Genomic DNA, 22,243 nt, shown 5'->3' on the forward strand with positions numbered 1-22,243 from the left:
GACTGTTAAACGCCCTATCAGAATTTAAAACCAGCCACTCCACACTCACCTGATTCCAGAGCTATCTCATTGGGAGGCAGCAAGCAGTCAAATGGGGTAACTCCCTCTTCCCACTGCTGTCAGTCACCTTAGGTGGGTCCCACAAGTGTCCATTCTTGGCCCTCTTCTCTTCACATTATTCACTAATAGCCTGCATACTGCCACTAAGGAAGCCATGTTAATTCAATAAGCCAATGACTCTACTTTAATTTGTGCAGCCTCAACACTCCACCATCTTCAGGAAATAGCACAGCAAGCTTCCTCTAAAGTAGAAACATGGATAACCAATTCCCAATTAATACTCAGTCCCAACAAAACAAAACTCATCCTATTTCACCATAGAAGATCCCCAGAGCCATCTTTGCTATTCCAAATCACCTCAGCAAACAATACAATCATTACCCCAGTCTCCCACACCAAACTCCTGGAAGTAGTAATAGACCAAAACATGAACTTCGATCTCCACATAAATCAAGCAGCCAAAAAAGTCCACAAAAAATGGATAGCCAGTACAGGAACAAACTTTTCCTCACAGACAAATCCAAAATCTCCATTGGCAGAACCCACTTTCTCTCCACACTCCTATATGCATCTCCCATCCTTACTAACCTCAAGAAAACTTGCATAAACAAACTAAATAGCTGCTATAATAAAATAGCAAAGTTTGCTACAGATGCCAGCTACAGATCCAATCATTGTCACCCTCTCAAAGTGTTTTCATGGCTAGAATTCCCCAACCTACTAATTTTTAACCAGCTGTCCATGGCCCACTAATTACTCAACCAACCTGAAAAAACATCCGCTCCCAAAGGCCTACTTACTCACTATTACAGTAACCGGACCTTAAGCTCCAGTAACAAAAACCTAGTAAACATCACAAAAAGCAGCAATAATGTTGATGACTTGCTATACTGAAACAGTATTGCCAAAGTCTGGAACTCCCTACCATCAATATTAGATCCAACTCCAGCGCCACCAAGTTTAATAAACTACTAAAAGATCACTTGACATCTACCTGGCTCTGCTCAGGTACTAACCCTGGATAACGTTCCCTCGCTCAGATATAACCTCTAACTACACTTCTATCTACTCTATAACTCCTGTAAGCTCCTCCTCCTCCCCCGTTACCTATATCCCCCTGTCTTCCTCACAGTTTTGAACTGTATTCTGTCAGATGACATACTAAATGCAATGTAGAGGCTTAAGAAAATCTAAGACATGCTGTACTATATTTGTGCTTTATTTACGTGTAAATGTCATCTCTCATGTGTACATATCTGTTGATTAATCTCCTATGTATATAAATTGCTTTACTGATCTCTGCTAGACTGTAAGTAGAAGCTGTATAGTAAACTTTTTTCTTGTCATACTAGACATATATTAGTAAAAATGTACTTTGCTGGAGGTTTTCTCCTCGGGCCTCTGCTGAAAATGGACACTGTTGTGCAGTCAAACCATCCCAGTAAACAAATGTTAAATAAATAAATAAAGTTAAACTACCTTTCTGTAGACTGGGAAACATACACTGCCTCAAACTCACAGGCACAATACTTCCTGGACTTTATTAACACAAACACCCTGAAACAGATAGTGCTCACTCAGATTAGAGGCTCTAGGATACTGGATTTGGCACTCATCAATATCGGAGAGTGTTGCACCCCACTCCTATGTCACATCCTCACTTGTGAGGTTGGATTACAATGCTATCTCCTTTGAGGTACAAATCAACCCAGAAAACCCAGTAACAACTAGGAACTACTGTAAAGTAAACTATATCCTATTAAATGACAGTCTGTCAAAATTTAAGGCTCCCCCTAACCCAAGACCACAGCTACTATGTAAAATTATTCCCTGAGTCCCTATAAAGGCATTTGAATGGCTACTACAAATAAAACTAAAACAAGGACTAAAAATAAACCCCACTGGTAGAATTCACACCTAAGCAAGGTATGTAATAAAATAAGAAAACTCATGGCCATAATTAGGAAGAGTAACTCCCTTAATTATGTACCCTCTTGTACAAATAAATCAGAAACTAAGAGGTCTAATTAAGTCCAACAAGACCAACTAAGTGGTCAGGATAGCCTCATAGGCTAAGGACAATCACAAAGCCTTCTGTAGTTATGGCCAGAACTTTAAAGCCAACACACACCATTAAAATGGTAGTGAACAGTACTATCTTCACCAGCCAGGGTGACAAAACAAATCTATTGGCTGATAAATTTAGCTCACACATCATCCACCACTCCCTTCCCCCAGCTCCACCAGGAGAAATCCACTCCAACCTACTTCCTCCAGCTAATAGCAGGGACCAGGTGCTGGAGGCACTCATTAAAGCCAAGGACACCATCTCCATCAGTCCTGACATCTCCAGTTGTCTCCTGAACAGTCTAAGACATGACCTATCAGGATGACTGAAGCACTCTTCAACTATAGCCTTGAAACAACTATGTTCCAAGTGAATGGAGGACTGCAACAGTCATTCTTTTTCTTAAGGGTGGACTATCAGCAGACCCTGGGAACTACAAACTTATCTGTCTAACATGTTTAATATGCAAAGTCATGGAAAGAATTATGAAAGTGATAAACAAGGACGTTGGCAAGCTGCAGACACTGGACCCATCCCAGTATGGTTTTACTGATGGGGGAGTCATGCCTACTTAACTTGGTTAGCTTCTTTGAGTGAGTCACAAAGGAGATGGATGAAAGAAAATGTCTGTATACTGTTTATCTTGACCTGGCCAAGGCATTTGATACAATACCTCACTCAGGCATTGTTCAGAAACTCTCTGAGCTAGGCATTAATCCCTACATAACTCGTTTGTTTGCTGGCTGGCTCACAGACAGGACCCAATAAGTCAGGATCAGTGACACCACCTCCACCAAGAGACCAGTCATGACTAGAGTACTTCAGGACTCCATGTTGAGCTCACTCCTTTCTGGCATCTACATCTTGGATGTCAAGGATAATGTTCAAGGCCTCTGGTTCATCAGGTTTGCAGATGACTATAAATTTATTATAAATTACCCCCAGGATACCAACATCTTTCAAGAGGGTTTAACAAATGTCTGGTGCCAAAGTGATGGCCTAAACCTCAATGCTAAACAATGCATTATAATGTTATTTGGGAAAATCTCAACCCAAGTTAATTACTCCATAGACAAAACACCCATAAGAGTCAAACCAGTAGTAAAGGATCTGGGAATATATGTGGACAGAAATCCTGCCTTTGATCAACATGTAGGTAAGATAATAAGAAAGTCACCCAACGTCTAGGTAAGGGTATGGTATCCAGGTTCAAGAAAGTTGTAGTGCCACTCTACACAGCCCTCATTATGCCTGTCATTGAATAAAATGCCCCCTTTGACATGTATCTTACCAGACACTTGTAGTAGTTGGAACACCAGAAAGATTTCTCACCAGAAGAATTCAGGGCATGAACATCCTGTCCCATACTGATTCCCTAAATGCTCTGTTGCTGTATTCAGTCCCCTACAAGCTGCTGAGAGAGGATCTTTGCCTGACTTACAGGGCTTCATCAGACTCAAACCTCATGGAACTCTTGCACATACATAAAACAAATAGGACTAGAAACACTAGATTTAGGAATCCAGGGATCAAGACATGCTGAAGGGACAGATATGTGTCCCAAAGGATCTCCATACCATGGAATGGGCTCTCCATCCATGTACAATATGTAAGATGTAAAACATTCAAACAAAACATTGACAATAAGACCCTTTGTCTGACTCCATGTCCCTTATGGACAAAGGCCATTAATAAAAAAGTTTTATCAAAACGAAACCCCCCCAGAAATCTTTAGTTACCTGTTTACTAACATGCCCCCCATATCTGATACTATTGTCTGAGTAACAACCTATAATCCTGTAAACCTATATGCTGCAAAGGACACATTAGGTAATCACAGGGCCACTCACATTCAAAGTATATCCAACAGTGGACACACAAAATAATCACAGGACCACTCAATTTACAGCATATTCTGTAATGGACATACCAGGTAATCACAACAGCATTGACATTTACTGCATATCCTGCAGAAAACTCTCCAGGTGATCACTGAACTACTTGCCTATACATCATATCCTGCAGTGGACATGTGATGTAATCCCAACACCGCTGACATTTACAGCATATCCTGCAGTGGGCTCACCAGATAATCATAATACCACTCATATTTACAGCATATCCTGCAAGGATACACTGGCTAATCACTGAACCACTCACATTCACAACATATGCTGTAGAGAGTGCACCAGGTAATCGCAGGACCATTCATATTCACAGCATATGCTTCAGAGGCCATACCAGGTAATCCCAGGACTACTTACCCTCACAACATATGCTGCCAAGGACATACCAGCTAATCACTGAACCATTCATATATATAGCATATGTTGCAAAGGACATACCAGCTAATCTCAGTACCACCTACATTCACAGCATATGCTACACAAGACACACCAGGTAATCACAGCACCATCCACAGTCACAGCATATGCTGCAGGGGAAAGACCAGTTCAGTCACAGCATATGCTGCAGGGGACACGCCAAGTAATCACATCATCACTCACATTCAAATCATATGCTGCAGAGGACACACATGTTAATCACAAAACCACTTAACTATAGCAGATCCCTACAATAAGTACTCCAGCTATTTAGAATGATTGTCTAAAATATGTATCATTTAAAATAATTCCCTCTAGTACAGCCCTTTTGAGTGTGTACCTTAAACTCCCAGTGGGTATGGCTTGAGCCTTTAAAAAATGAAGTTATCACCTTACAGTTTTAACAAATACTCATTGACAGAGATCAAATATCAGTACAATTGTGTTTGCCATCATGTATGCTTCAAGATAAAATATTCTGGTACCTTGTATGTAGCACTGTTTTCGAATTATTAATGCAAACATGAACAAGTAATATTTGACACTTAAAGGCATTAGTAGGAGATAACTGCAGAAATGCCTGGAGGAGAACTCAGCTGTAATGCGTTAAGACAAGTATATATTTATTTTATTTTATTTTATTTTACATTTGTTAACCAGGGGTGTCTGACTGAGCCGAAAAGGCTCTTTTTCAGCAGAGGCCCAGGGAGAAAAGCTCCACAAAGAAAAATTACAGACACATTTAGTTATTTAGACATGATCAGTATACACACAAATTACAAGAGACATGTTTTTACAGTGGTATGCGGCACATAAACAGTTACAGTGGAGAGAACAAACGAAAAAATATTAATTTAAAAAATAAAGGTAATTAATAGGTTTGTGGTGTACAGCTGAAATTTGGAACATAGGTAGAATACATACATAGTACACAGGTACAATACATACATTGTAGATTAGCCAGTGTTTGTAAGATTGAAAACTATTATCAAGTGCTCTAGATTTAGTATGTATATGTTATCCGCTTTCACTAGCCTGGGGAGCAATCATGGCACTGCCAGCTTTGCTTGAGATGTTGCCTGATGAGGTCTTTAAAGGAGGCTTTTGACAATGTCTTTTGTATGCTAGTAGGGACAGAGTTCCATTTTTTAGCCACTGAACTATTATATAGTGCATCTCCAAAGCTATTGTAGCTGTTGGTGACTTCTAGTAGTAGATTGCTTGATGATCTAAGAGGCCTTTTGGCTGAGTGATGTTGTACTAGGTTTTTGAGGGCAGGACACTTATTGGGGAGGTAATAGAATGACAGAGGCAGCGCTGATTGTAGGTTAGGAGGATGGGCAGTTCAAGCCAGTGGAGCTGTCTCAAAGCAGTACAGTGATGAGTTCTATATGAGCAATTTCAACATATATAAAATTATTATTTAAATTTAATGGAGGTAACAATTTAGACTGCCACTTTTTCTCGCCCTCTTTTTAACTGTCCTTGACTTAATCTAAAATTTAAAAAATATAAAAAAATAATAAAACATGAATAAATGTTTTTAAAATGTAAATCTATGCCAGGTCTTTTTTCCCCTTAATATTCTCATCTACATTTTTAATTTGATTGTGTCCTAATGTGACTACTAAAGAAGATCATTGCTATTTCAAGTTATATTCATCTAAAACAAGCTACCAATCCAATGTCTGCATACTTCAAGTGCCCTTTAAGGACAATTTTATAAATTCTAGGAGAAAGTTAAGGAGAAACTGAGGAATATGAAGTTTGTGTAAATACATTAGTGATGGACCTTATGTCAGCGTAGAAGGTTACAAAAGGACTATTCCATGACTGTTCATTTTGATTGTGGCACACTGTGAGTTGTTGATGTAGCAACATGTATCATTCCCAGAATTTTACATTGGTAAAACTAGGAAATTAGGGGTGGAATTATAGAACAGACCTACGATATCAGAAAATGAAAGAACACCAACTCTTTAAGTAGACAGTTTGAGGTGTGTCAAGCCTTTAAAAAATGTATATTTTCGGTTATAGATAAAATATTTTACAGTGACAGAGCTGGTGATGTGGAGACAATGTTGGAGTATAAAGAATTAGTATGGCAGGTAAGATTAAATGCAACAGTAATACCAGATACTAATGATCATGTATCTTTCATTAGTATCCGAAAATGTGGGGCTCAGGTATATTACAAGTTTTTAATGTTTAATTTTTGAAATATTGGTTTTACATCATAGTGCTTTATGAGGACTATTTTTATAGTACTCTTGTACTTTTAGTCTGAGTTATCAATTAATCAATGCAGGATTCACATGATTGTGATTTCTTGGTTATTATTTTGAATGTAATGTTCTTCAGGAAGTGTGTTTCCACTGCGATGAAGTTCCAGTTACTTGTGGGATGAAAGAACGTGGTAGTATTTTACAATAAGCATTTTTTTTCACTGTGCTTTCAAGGTTCCTACTTTGCTTTTTTGGTTTTACTTGTCTCTTCTTCTTCTTCCTTGCTGCTAGTTCATTGTGGTTTATGCTGGATTGCAATTAATATCCTTCTTGTAGTGTATATTATATCTGTGTCCAGAAGTGATATGAACTTTGCATGTCTCATAATGCTTTACTTTACAAGGTGTTTATGGTTAATTTCTAAAGATGTCTAAAACATTGATGTGAAATACAAAGTTCAGACTCTCCACGTTTGAAAAAATAAAGTATAAAGATTTATTTAAGACTGTGGCATATACAGCATAATGAATTCAGAGATTATATAGCAAAGACAAACTCATCATTCAATAAATTAATCAATCCATTGTGCAATTATACAATTAGGTTTAGGCTCATTTAAAAATATATAGTGACTTTAAAAGCAGGCTTTAAGCTACTAATAGTAAAGGTTTAGCAAAACGCTAAAAAGCACACTATCTAAGCTAGCTGTTTATTCATTAATATTCTAAGCTCATTTATAATTAATTGTTTAAAACAAACTATACTCAATGTGGCATATCTCATATGCAAAATTCTAAAAACAACAGAACTTAACCTGAAAACTATAATAAAATGAAAGTATTGCAATATATATTAGTCCTGGTCTATGAAAAGCTCTGATAGAAAAAGTGTAGCTACCAAAGTTGTTTCTATTGTATTAATACAATGTGCAAATATAAAATATAAATATAAAAATATATAATTAATGAATTTTAAAATATGTAATATGTATAGCAATGTCAGATATCATGAATATAAAAGCATGACTTATGTATATATATATAAACAAAGATACATTAAGAACCTTTGTTTAAATAAGCCTTAACTGCATATGTACAAAGATGTGTCAAGTATATATGCTTATATATAAAATTGATTTATATTGTTATAAATCTAAAAAACTAGACATATTCAACTAAAGGACATGATTAGCCTTATAAAAATGACTGTTCTTTGAAAGGGCTCATTAAAAATAGTTAACAGAAAGCTTATGTACATACATTTTATATTTTATAGAAAATTACAAGACAAAGGCAGGCTAATGTTGTTAAAAGAAACAACCATGAATAACTATCTACGTGTATTGAGGAATGACCTTATAGTAACATAGTTGTTTAAACCTGGAGAATGATGACCTTTTAATCTAAAAATCCATTTCAATTCATTTAGTTCTATTGAATTTATATAGTCACCCCCACTATCTGTAGAACTCTGAACACAAAAGAAAGTGTTGGATTAACTAAAATGTGAGCATTTAATTCATTTTATTTTTAATATATTGATGATTGTAAATTCTATTTTTAGCTCTAAATCTTGGTTTAAATAGTCCTGTACCTTGGTAATATATTTACAGTAATTACAGTGTTTACAGGGAAATGAATGCCTTGGTCCTAACAAAACTTTGTTGCTTGAATCTGTTCTATCAACCAACTTTGATGTATGCTCATCTGAAAATCATTGGTGTACATTGTCATAAATGCTACCCTTTCATACTTGCTGTTAACATCATTTTTAAAAAAATGGGGTGAGGGGCTATTGTGCTTTGTTTCTGCAGGTGGTATTTTGTCATTGTTCAGGACTTCGTTCATAACTTTCACTACTAGATCATATTCATAACCTCTGTCTAGAAACATCTTTGTCATGTTGTCTGCCTCACTTAATAGATCTTGTTTGTCTATGCAAATTCTACTCAATCTAATGAACTGGCTCTTTACGATGCCTTTAAAAATGTGACGTGGGTGCATACTATCGTATTTTAAAATTGTGTTTTTTCAACACTTTTTCTTATACAATGTGGACATCAGTCTTCCTTCTCTAATGTCTAAGCTGACATCCAAAAAGTTCACAGTGTCATATGATGCTTCAACAGTGAATTTAAGGAAGTTGGTTGTAGTTTCCAAGTGTTCTTTAAACAAAAGGAATTCTTCAAGTGAGCCATCCCATACAATTAAAATGTCGTCAACAAAACATTTGTAAACTAAAATCTTAATGAATGAAGGATGCTGAAAAACGTATTATTTTTCCCATTGATACATGACTAAATTGGCATATATAGCCACACCAGATTGTTGTAGGTATAGGCTCAGAACTAACTCAAGGAGATGACAAATCAAAATTGACTTGTTCCTATCTATTGTGGTTCACTGCTTGAATTCCTTCATCATTAGGAATTGAGGTAAAAAGGCTTTGCACATCCATTGTAATTAACAAATGTTGATCTCTTATGAGCTTAAAATCAAGTGATTGCAAATGTTCCAAGAGTTGATACGTGTCTTTAAGAATATTGGGAATAGCCTCAACCAAAGGTCTCAATGTATTTTCTAAATATATAGATATGTTTAGATACTGCATGGGTGGTGGTATAACTCCCTTATGCATTTTGGGTAAACCTTTTATGGTGGTGACTATTGGTGTATCATTCAAGAAAAATTCATATAGACTTTTGGATATTTGGTAACACATGAGTAAGTCATATAAATCATCTTTAATAGTTTTAATTATTATGTCTAGTTTTGCTTGATTAATTAATAAATAAGTGGTAACATCATCTAACATTTCTTGCATCAAGGCATCATATTCCATGGTGTCAAACAGTGCTATACCCCCCCCCCTTGTCCACAGGTCTGAATGTTAAAGTGAAGTCATTAGAAAAGTTTTGTAAAGAATTCTTAATTTCACTAGACATATTAAAAAAAGCGCATTTCTTTTTCTTACTATAGAAATAATTATAAAACTCAAGTTCACATAATTTCACAAATGAATCAACATGATATGGCATTGGTGGTGTAAAAGAGCTTTTCTTTTTATGAATAAATGAACCTGTTACATTTTCTTTCACTGACTCTAAACCTTTAGAGAAATACAATTTCAGTGCTATAGAATCTATCATGATGTCAGAAAGTCTGCTTCCTTGTGATGGAACAAAAGACAATCCTCTGTTCAATAGATCAATATCATGTATAGTGAAATAGCTCAGGATTCTGCTGTGGAGGTTTAACAGCTCTGTTTGCCTCTTGGTTAGGGGGTGGAAGTAAAAGTTGTACTGATGGTAGTCACAGGAGAATCCAAAATCTTTGGACCAATGGGAACAAGTTTGATTTGCTGAAGTCTCGTGGCATAAGCATTCACTTGACTATACATAGTATCTAACTTTTTTGAACAAAAGTCTTCTGGAAAATTGTCTCGTAATTCATTGTTAAGAATAATGACTTGAGACAACAGTTCTTTCTCTAACAGATTGAAATAGTCAATTAATATTTGTATATATTTATGGCTGGCTTCTATATTTATATCTTGCCATTTTTTAAGGAGTATAGGGTGACTGTCTCCGTTGGAAGAAATGTAAAATATTTAAATATGCGACGGGCAGCTTCATTTAAACAGTGTACAATAGCAAAGAGAATAATAATGTATTCCAGGGGAGTGGCGTATGATAATTAACCAAGCGTGTCCCCCTTAAAATGCCTGCGGAAAGTGCTTTACACAGCGGAGTGACTCATGGAGCTGCTTAGGTCTGTAAATCCGTATCACCAGCTGTGCCGTTTATTAACCCAGTCAAAAGTTTAATGTTACCCAGAAATCACATCTGAAACTAGTGCTAGGACACTTACTAAATAGGTACAGGTAGGGAAGGTGTGTGCATGTATGTGCGAATGTCGCTTCATGTGTAGCAGAATGAATGGTGTAAAGTGTGTGTGTGTGTGTGTGTGTGTGTGTGTGTGTGTGTGTGTGTGTGTGTGTGTGTGTGTGTCTGTGTGTGTGTGTGTGTGTGTGTGTGTGTGTGTGTGTGTGTGTGTGTGTGTGTGTGAGTATGTGTGTTGGTATAGATGTGTAAGTTGAAAGGGTGGAACCTGACATTAAGTGTGGCTGGGTGAGAGGACATTTCAGTGTATGGAGAGTGTAAGTGCTTATGTATGTGTGGAAATGTCTGTGTGTGGGGTGGCTGCAACACATAAACTCTCCTTGACAAATAGGAACTAGACACCAGGGCTGTTAAAGAATTCCCTAACTTAATTCAAAAGTTAATAGAATAACTGGTTGTACAGCATGAAAAATGTATGGGGGTTCTAGACACCAGTGCAATCTTGAAGAATACCCTAAACACTTACAAAGGGGAATCTTGAAGAATGCCCTAAACACTTACAACATTAAAAGAATGTGGGGTTGGGGGTATAAGGCATGGAACACCATAAGTCTAGAACTGTAATGCCTGGCATTATTGATTCACTGCATTAGTGGATGATCTACAAGGCCATGTTAAATAGTTCTGGAAAAGGCAGTGGGGAACACTAAACAACACCAGGGAGTAATTTAATCCACTCAAAGTGTTACTACAGCAAAAATCTTGTTTTACAATACATATTCTGAACAATGAGAAGATTGAAAGTCTAATAATGGACAGTATTGATTTACTGAGTGATTTGTTGTAATCATTCATACTTTACAAGAGATGGTTAAAAACAAGAGGCACCATCAGCGATGTTCTGTTAACTCCGGGGATGGCAGCACTGAATGAAGGGGGTTGCCTGGGCTAAGGTAATGCATCAGCCAGCAGTGATGATTACCAGACAGGCAGCAGAAAAAAAGGTGATTCTAAGACATGCAAATTAGCCAATATTTATTTATTATTTATTTTATTTACAATTGTTTACTGGGAAAATCTGACTGTGCACAAGTCCTTTTTCAGTGGTGGCCCGGGGAGAAAAGTTCCACATAAAATAAGCATATCTAACAAAGATTCAAGTACAATACATATGTCAAACACAGTAGAAGACAGTAGAAAATATGTACAGTGTTATATACAGGCATAGTTAGCATTGTATTAGATACCATTTGTGTTCAAAAGTACAGTTAATAAGACAGAATCAATATAGTAGCAGCATTATGACCAAGTTGTCTAGTCAGGAGTCATACATGGACATATCCATTTTTTTGGATAGGTGAGTTTTTAGTAAATGTTTGAAATGTGCTGAAGTTGTAGTGGATGTTACCCTGGGAGGTAATGCATTCAGATTTTAGGTATAGAGCTGGAGAAGAGGGATTCTCCTGCCTGATTATTGGCAATGGAGACTTTCATCAGGTATTTGCTGTTGGATTGTAAAGTTCTGGTACTGGGGTATGGTTGTAGTATATTTTGCAGGGCAGTTGTCCTTTCTTTCTGATAAAGTATTTTCTGGGCCATGGTTACTTAGTAATAAAGCAGGAGTTGGGTAAAATTGAGACATTTGAGCTGCCTGAATGCTTTACAGTAATGAGAGCTAAAGTTTGAGTTGGTTGCAAATCTACTAATTTTATTATAGCATGTTCCGAGTTTTGCAAGGTCATATTTTCTACAGTTGGTGAGTATGGGTGATGCATACAGCAGGGTTGAGATCAAATGTGTTTGAGTTATTGTGGTTTTGTGTTGTTTGTGAGGTAGAGTTTATTCTTATACACAATACCTAGTTTATGTGCACTTTTTATGGATTGACATATGTGGATGTCGAATCTCATGTTATTGCCTATTTAACCCCTAGTAGCATAGTATGAGCAGTGGGAGTGATGATGGTTCTGTAGGTAGATTCAATATTGAAAGAGGGGAAAGAGGTTGTAAATTTAGTTAGGTGGAATAGCATAAGTTTCATTTTGTTGGGGTTCAGGATGAGGTAGGAGTTTGTTAGCCATGTGTTGATTGCTAGAAAAGAGATTTGTGTCAGTGTTTGTAGTTCTTGTACAGAATGGACAACATATGTTACTGTGGAGTTGTCGGCGTACTGAATAAGGGATGCGCGTGGGGCTGAGGCATGGAGGTTGCTGGTGAATAATGAGAATAGCACGGGACCTAGTATAGAACCCTGGGGAATGCCTATGGTGACAGGAAGAAGAGGAGATAGATCGCCTTGCCAATGTACTGCTTGCTGACATTCAGTCAGATAGTCTTGGAACCAAGCAAGTGTAGATTGGGAAAAGTTTGGTGCAGAGAGGGTGGCTAGGAGTTTGCTGTGTGAAACCATATCAAAGGCTTTCGATATGTCTAAGAAAATAGAGGATGCATATTTATGATAGTTTTGATAATGATTTATTGTGTTGGTGAAAGATAACAGGGCAGTAGTAATACTGTGGTGTGGGTGGAAACTATGCTGTGTATGGGTAATAGATTATTTGTTTGTAGGTAATGCATGCGCTGTGTGTGGAGAGTTCTCTCTAATATTTTGGAAGGGGGGGGGGGTAAGATAGCAATAGGACAGTAGTTAGCTAGCTGAGTAGAGTTGCCTCCTTTCAAAGTGGAATTATGTGGGAAGTCTTCCAAATGGTTGTGACTTGGTGTTCTAATATGGATCTGTTTATAATTATAGAAACTGAGTAGGCTATTGCTTTGGCTGCAAGTTTTAGATACTGTGCTGGTAGATTGTCTGTTGCTAGGGGAGTGGCCTTTAGTTTACTAAACATTTTTTTATTGTTGCAGTTGAGACAGGTTGAAGGGAGAAGGGGGATTCATCTTTACTTGTACTTGGACTGTCTAGAGTTGGGGAGGGTGGCTGTTTTCTAGATAGGGCTAATAAGGTTTTGGTAAAGTATTTATTGACTTGGGTAGCAATATTGTCTTTATTATTTGGGGTAGCAGGTTGGAGAGTGCTAGCTTTACCTGGTTGGAGTAGATTATTTATTGCTGACCAGAATTTTTAGGGTTCTTTTGGTGTTTAGTTTGGATATCAGTGTAGCAATTTATTTTGTTTTATCTAATTTGTTTCTTTTCTTTATTTCTAAGCTCTTGGTAGCTTTGTTTAGCGACTTTGGATTTAATTTTGTACCATTGATCCCAGGCTTTATCTCTTGCTACTAATAGAAACCTTGTTTCTTTTTCTAGCCATGGGGCATAATTGGATTTTACATGTATGGTCCTGGAAGGAGCTTGAGCGTTTAGAATAGAGAGGAAGGTATTATTAATATGATGGATAGCATCTTCCAGGGGAAGATGTTTCAGTGGCAGCCAGTTGGAGTGGTTTAGGGAGCTGATGAAGATTTTAGGGTTAAATTGTTTTGTGTTCCTTATTTGTTGGCAAGTTCTTTGTTTCTTTGAGTTAGTTCATTGTCTACTCATATACGTTGGGAGATGGTCACTCAGGCAGTCTGGAAGACAGCCAGAGTGGATGGTGCGGAGTGGTTGGTTTGTTAAGATCCAATCAAGTATGGATTGTTTATTAGATGACTTACTGATCCTGGTGGCAGTTTGTATGAGCTGGGTAAAGCCATACAGATTAATGTGATTAGTGCGATTTTGAGAACTACATGCTGTTCAATCAATATTAAAATCATCCATGATAACAGCTTCTTCTGGTAGGGATTTATCAGACCAGCTTAATATGTTTTCTAATGTGTGGGTATTGCCGCTGGCAGGGATGTAGGTTCCAATGAAGTTTACATGTTTATTTACGTTCAGGGTAAGCTTGGTAAGTACTACTGCATTACTGAAAGTGAGAATGCTTTGTTTGGAGGCTACTAGGGTTAGGTGATTTTTATATAGAAAGGCAACACCCCCACGCTTTTTATCAGATCTGTCAAGGCGTAGAATATTGTACCCTGGAGGGAGTATCACATTATTGGAAATGCCAGTTTTAAGCTATGTTTCAGAAAGTAGGACTATGTCTGGGAAGTATAGTGTTAGGTTTGCATGTAGTTCATGAATTTTATTACTGATACTTCTAATGTTAAGGTTTAGGATTAGGTGGTCAGATTTGTTCTTAGTGGAGATTGTCAAGGATTGTGTTTGGATGCAATTTGTGGGAGTAGAACTGTATAGTTTGGTGTCTGGGCCAAGGTTATGGTGAATGTCACCACTAAGAGCTAGTTTGGAGGCAATAGCAGCAAGTGTTTTTAAAAATCTAACCATGTGCCTGTCATATTTTAGAGAAGGAGTGGGAGTGCTGGGGTAAGAGAGTGAAGAATGGTGAGTGAAATGATATACAGATATATTAAAGATGGATGGCAATATAATGATGTTTGCAGATTTCAGATTTTGATTAGTGTGTGTGAAGATAGTATGGGGTGAGATTAGTTGTTTTATGGTAGTGTATTAAGTGGAGATGTGGGTGGCTAAGATTAGAAGAGTAAGTATAGTAAATTGTGTAGTAGTATTCTGATGAGGGGGGGCTAGAATTGGGGAGACTCATTATTGTAGTTTGATGAATATATATTGTTAGGATAATGTTAAGCATTGAATATCCAGTTAATTGTCATTTGTGCGAATGGGTGAGATAAAGAAGTAGTATTAATAGCCTTTACATGGTATAACATATTGATTAGACAGTAAGTTTAGATTGGTGGGATGTATTGATTGGATGAGTTGGGTTGAGGGTGTGGCTAGTTAAGAATAAATCTAAGGAAAGTGGGGGTGAGTGGGAATGGGGGTAGTGTAGGGAGCGGAGTGAGCATGAGCGGAGTGAGGGAGAATGGAGAGGTTTGAACCACAAGGAGGAACTCACACTCTCTCAGGAAAAAAACAATCTATCGAACCAGTTTCAAACTGTTGCCGAGGTTAGTATCCCAACACCAATTAATGGTTATTATATGAAGTTTAGCACCCTTACTAACAATGCAGGGGGAAGCTTGCTTATGTAAAATGGTTTTACACTACAGACAGAAATTTTTTGTCTGTTATATTTTCCTTATTCTATGTCTTATTTTTAAAAGGACATAGGATGAAATACTTCAGGGTAAAGGCTCTAGTTGAGATTGCTAGAGGGACTGGGATACATAGAGAGAAGCCCTAGTTGTGAGCATGCCATTTAAAAGATACAATATTAACGTAAATGATGCAAACATTACAGCATCATATTGGTGGTACAAGTTTACAATTCCCAATGTGTTTCTTTGGGCAGTGCAGGGTCCAAGCTATCGCGAACAAAGGGTGGTCAGCTCAGAGGTTTTAGTTAAAGGGACTGTAAAAAAAAAAGATAGATAAAAAAATAAATAACCAGATTAGGTGGGACATGGGATACATAGCTGTGGTGAGGTAATAGTGGGGGAACTATTACATAATGTGACAATGTAACGACTTCTTTTCTCATTGCAACTAATGTGTGCCTGAATCATAGGTTTCATCACTTACACTAAGATATAGATGTGTGTGTGTGTGTGTGTGTGTGTGTGTGTGTGTGTGTGTGTGTGTGTGTGTGTGTGTGTGTGTGTGTGTGTGTGTGTGTGTGTGTGTGTGTGTGTGTTTGTGTGTATCAATATGTATGTGTGTGTCTATATATCTATATATATATATATATATATATATATATAGTTTTATATGTATGTAGATAGATAGATATAGATTTCGATATAGGTTTCCATGGATTCTTAGCATATACCAGTGAAACCAGTTTTTATAACTTACAGGCATTGTCTGAGTTAGTATACCATGACTGTCACCACACAACCAATTCATTGCCAGTTTTATGCACTGCAAGTTATAGGTTCATAGGTTGGTACTGGGCTATCTGCTCGAAGGCATATATTAGCCCAGCCACGATGTGCGGTACTCACCGCCCCTTTAGTAGTTCCCTAGACCCTTGTACTAGCAGCTAGTACCCTTGGCCCCTATCTAGTAGTGCTGTTGGTGTGATCCCTGGTGTGAACTTTCTGTTACCCATCAACTCATCAAGGCTCCTCTTGAAGAGTGATAGTGAGGGGCTCTCTCTTATGTAGATCGGGACCCTGTTCCATAGTAAGGGAAGTCTCTGCAAAGGGAATCTATCCTTCCAGCATGTTCTATTCATTGTTGTGTTGAGGTTTGTATCCCTAGATCATGTAGCTCGAGTAGATTTGGTTTTGCTAAGATGGAGCATGTTCAACAATTCTTGGTTGGACATGGCTCTGTATATTAGACAGAGATCGCCTCTGAGAAAGCGGTATGCAACAGAGAACAGTCTTAGCTTTTTCAATTGTGCTGCATAGGGCAACTGTTTGAGGCCAATAATCCTCTTGGTTAGGTACCTTTGTGGTCTCTCCAGCTGCTGGAGATGTCTAGCCAGGTACATTCCAATTGGTGCATTGTAGTCAATAATGGGTCTGATGAGGGAAGAGTAGAGGGGCACCATTACATCCTTAGATCTTGATGCAAACCCTTTCGTGATCAGATGGGTCACATAGAAGGATTTTCTAACCACTTTGGCAACATGGTTATCAAAGGAAAGCTGACTATCTACTTGGGTCCCTAGATCCCTTATTTCTTCTTCAGATTTCAGGGGATTACCTCCTATGTTGTAGTTTGCGGGTACTCTGTTTTTTCCAAAGGGGATTACTACGCATTTTTTTGCATTTAGCTTGAGACCATGGCTTTGACACCATGCATCAGTCTCATTTAGGCCCTTCTGGAGGATCTCCATGTTGGCTGGAGACTCTATTATAGCACCCAGTTTGCAGTTAAGCACTTTATTGAAAGAAAAGTTATAAAGCATGACTTTTAGTAGGTAGTTTACTTTATGAAAGTTAGCAATTCGCCTGTATAATGGCTACGGATACTTATTTATTTATACATTTATTTATTTAGTTGTTAGCTTTATTAAACATGTATATGAGTTGATCCTAGACCATTTTCTGCCACAAACCGGGCAAGTTAGGTATTAACAAGTTTCAAAAGATATCTGCAGTTCTTTGTTATTTGTACAAATCAAAGTGTGTGGCATTTATTTGTAGTACAACAATGGTGTGACTCAGGGAAGATAAATACAGATGAATATGATACAGCACGGATATATTATTTGTACAATTCAAAGAGTGTGACAGTTGATTTACAGAACAACAATGGAGTGACTGTAGAAGAGTCAACTAAATAGTTATATGAATGATGATAATACACTATGACGTAGTTTCCAGTTTAAGAGAACAGTGTAAAGGTTTATTGAAACAAGAGTTAGAAGAGATTAAACAAGGCATAGGAAGCAGGATTTACAAATGTACAACGTGAGAGAGAAAAGCCAGGATAAAACAAAAAACAAAGACATATCAGGCAGCAAGGCTCACAAAGAAAATAGGGTTACCACATGTCCCTCTTTGCGAGAGACAGAAATACAGTCCTTCTTCAGGCAGCTATGTCCTGATGAAAAAACTAAAAAAAATGGCAAATGTCCCGAGATTTTTAGGACAAAAGGAAAGGATGAAGTACAAGGAAAGACAAATGAAACAGCGTGGGAAAGAGGAAGGCACTGGGGCAGTTTCATAAGCCACACACAAGTTCAGAATAAAAATAAGTTCAGGGTAATAAATCACTGGCATGTCATTTCTAATTATAAATAGTGTTGAATATCATATTGTGTGATTTTATTTTTGTTAGTTTATTTACCTTTATGCAATCTGGGTTTTTCATTTTTTATTAAGGTTTTAAACTTCAGCAGAAGAAACATGAATTGAGAATTCTTCTTACTGGGAAGCAAACTTGACAACTTTCTGAGCTTAAATGCCCAAGTGTACACTGGTTGAAACTGGAAGAAGTTCATTTATATTACTTTCGCATTGTGATGCTGTACTACCTTGTCACATGTGGATGTTTGCCAAGGATTTCAAACAAACACTAATGTGTGTCTTGCAGCTGCACAGTATTGCAAAACACTTGCCTGCACAACAGGAAAGAAATGAGCATTCATTTTCTAAAAAATGTTTAAATGTGACAAGTGGCTCTTGAAAATGACATTTTATATGCATTCTAATCACTGCTTCAAAACACAACACGCATATTCTTCAGTCTCTGATTAATTCTGAACAAATTACTGCGTTCTCTATAATTTTCTTTATTTGTGATTTATTTCAAAAAATAATACTTATTTTTGAACACCAAATGTTTAAAGATTACGCGTGTTTTGAACAGCTCCATGCAAAATCATATTATCCCACAATGCTGTCAACTCTACCATATAACCTAAAAAAATAGAAGCTAAGTAAACATATCACTAAATCATTGAAAATGGAATTCATAAGCTCAGAAACATTGCTAGAGTTGAGTAGCCATGTTTAGTCTCGCATTATTGTTTGTTACTGCATGAATTGTGACTTTGATTGTCTGAGTAGTTCATTCAGCTTACACAGGGTCAAATACATGACATTTCTGGGCTAATTTCCTTCAGATGCATATCATTTATACAAGGACAAACACACCAAGCCTTAGTTAATGTCTTTTAAATCTTAGTACTGTTCACAAAAAAATTTACTCTGACCCGACTACATTTCCTTCACTTTTGAAAAGCTTACAGCTGTAAATGCAAAATAATCTGCTTACCTGTTTCATTTGTGTATCTCGGTCAAGTGCTGCAATGTTTTCTAAAATATATGTTGTATGCTAGCTCATGTCCAGTGATGCTGTTCTTTGTCATTTCATTTGATTTTCTCTATTCATTGTTTTATAATATTTATACAGATGACCAAAATGAAGTGAGGATAGGCAACTAGAAAACCATACCTGAGAATGGAATATGGGAGAAAAGTATATAGCTAAAAGAAAATATAAATCACTGTTTTCTAAAAAGATGTGGGTTTATCTACTGGTTTTATTCAGTATGCTATTCGTATTTAGCTGACACTTAAGTGCTTAACTGTACATCAGAATTGTGATATTAAGGCCAGCTAATCTGTCAAATAGGTTTGATCTTTTTAGGTATCCTGAATAAAACTTATATTTTGTAAGCTACAGAACCTGCTCTACTGAGTACATGTTGGTGTTGGTATGTGTGGCTTATTTTTTGCCCATTGTTTTTTCCATAGAGCTGACCATCAGCTGATGCTGGTGTCTCTCCTCATGTGCTAGGTCTACCTTGACCTCTGATCAGGTGATGCCAATGTGGAGATTGAGGAATCCTGGAGCAGCTGCTGCTATGGGTTTTCTACATTACTCTCCATCTCTGCACATGTTCAGCACATTCTGAGGGTGGACAATTGGTGCTGAACTGCCCCTCACTCTTGTAAAGGGCAGATGTCAGCAATCCCCCAGCCCATCCCCGGTAATACTCTGCTGTATTCCCTGCCTTCCATCTGGGCGATCATTCCATATTTTATGCGCCGGACGTGTGCTCTTCTCTTCTACTCCTCCTGTATGTTCACAACCATCCAGATGTTTAGAGAGAGTAGGGTAAAGAGGACACCATCCTGGACACAAAGTGTTAGGAGACATGACTGGCAGATGCTGACTGGTCTTTAGTGCATTAGCAGCATTCAAAACTGCATTTGCAGTTAATAATGAATTACTTTATCACTTCCTGCATAGTCTAAACTATAGGGAGCCACTTGTTACAAATGTATCATACAATTTTCTCAGTTTAAAACAAAGGGAGACCTTTTTTTTCTGGTCCTCAAGGGTCAGAGTACTATTTTTGTTTACTCCTCCACTTGAGGGGGAACTTGATTAGTAAATGGCACTGGTTGCCAGAAAGGGTCTATAATCGACCTTTCGAAACTTCGAATCCCATATGCTCGACAACATATGATCGAAGTTTGAAAGTTCGAATATATAATAAAAAACAAACAAAAAAAAAAACTTACCTTAACGATGCACCCCACTGCACCTCCACACCCCCCTACTTAAATATACCAACTCCGAGATCACACTTCAGTGCAGAAAAGGGAAATTCTCCCATTCTGCACTGAACGGCGCTGTTATAATTAACCTTCGAACACTTGAAATGTCGATCATATGGTGTCGACTATATGACGTTCGACATTTCAAGCATTCGAGGTTCTAATAGGAACCCGCCAGAAATGCTAGTTATGGCTCTGCCTCCATTCTTGCCTGCCAGCACAGTAGATGACTGACCCACTAAGTGAACCCAGTTCGCCCAAGCTGTGCTCAGACTTTCATTGCTATGTGCCACACTGCTGGAACATGTTTTGCTCATATAGCCTCCAACAATTTTTTACATATTAACTATAGGCATATAAGCATAGTCTGATGAGGTAAGATGTTTGGCAGGATTAGCGTAAAATATATTTGAGTGGCAGCTGAAGCCCTGAAGCCTACTGAATGGAAAATAACTGCTCATCCTGTTGCTAAATGGTAGATAAATTGAGATATTCCACTCAGTTCTCATCTCCTTCTTGATGGAGAAGAGTGATTTAAATGTTACTTTACCATGGAGAGCAGATGTAATCCCCTGAGTTTGCAACCAAATAAACACATCCAAAGGAATGCAGCTGTAGTTAGAGGAATGATAATTACTTGTTTCTACATCACTGAGATATCAATAATGAGTGTTGTAATTTGTTCCAGAAAACAAACAAGCAGTAAGCTGAGTAATTAATTCAGACATGAGTGGGGCTGAAATAAAACACTTTGTTTGCATTCCTTAGATTGTTAGCATTAGAAAGTCGAGGAAGAACAGCAGGAATGGCACAAGAAACTTCTTGGGTCTAACACATACGTTGCTTCCTCTTGTTGATGAGTTAAAGAGTGCAAATTATGTTTACATCCCTTTGAAAAGGCCAAAGCAGCTTTAGTGCCATTTCATTCAAGACATGTTAACTACTTGGAGGTCACTTTTGTTTCCAAAACTAAAGTATTTTGTTTTGTCATGGGGTGAAGAGTGACAAACTATCTGCTACTGGACTATAAGAAAAAGAGAGGAATGTAGCTGGACCTCTGACATCAGCATTTTGTTTCCAAGTATCCATCTGGTGACAGGGGTTCCTTTATTGGCCCTCAGATCTAACAAATGAAGGAGATGAGAATGGACTACAGTGGATGATGCAATATACTCTCCTTTAGGGCACAGCAAAATTAGATAAATTAGTAAATCAAGTACTGCTGTCATACAAGCAAAGCAGATAATCTTCTTCTTGTACTGCAACCATTGGGTGGATATTGACTATTGCAGGCTTGCGTGTGCAGGCCTGAGGACCTCCTTAGATTCATTAGGTAAAGAGAGCCATCATGGTATGTGGTCAAAAAGGTTAAAACTCACAGGATACCATGGTACTTTGTCCACTGACTTTCCTGCATTATACATTAAATGGGTTTCCTTTACAGTGTCCAGCATTGACAGAAGTGTGTTTCAGGTTGAAATGTAGACAGATGGATGATGGGTGGCACAGTGTGCCTGTGTGATAAGGGAGAAGAATGGAGTCAATGATGCTATAGTGTTCAGGTCTAGTCTTGGGGTGTAGCAAAACAGAAGAATTTATATCAGAAATAATAAAATATGGTGTACTAAATAAGGCATGTTGCTCCATAAAATGAAGCCTGTACACATCATAAAAAGTGACAGCACATGTCTTCAGTAGGAGTGTCTATGCTCAGATAACATTCGGTTGATCTTGTCAGTACACTGCCTTTAAATGCCTTTACTGGTCTCTGATAATCT

Source organism: Protopterus annectens, chromosome 8.part0 (assembly GCF_019279795.1).
Source record: "Protopterus annectens isolate FY-2018-M chromosome 8.part0, PAN1.0, whole genome shotgun sequence".
In the NCBI taxonomy this organism is placed as follows: Eukaryota; Metazoa; Chordata; order Ceratodontiformes; family Protopteridae; genus Protopterus; species Protopterus annectens.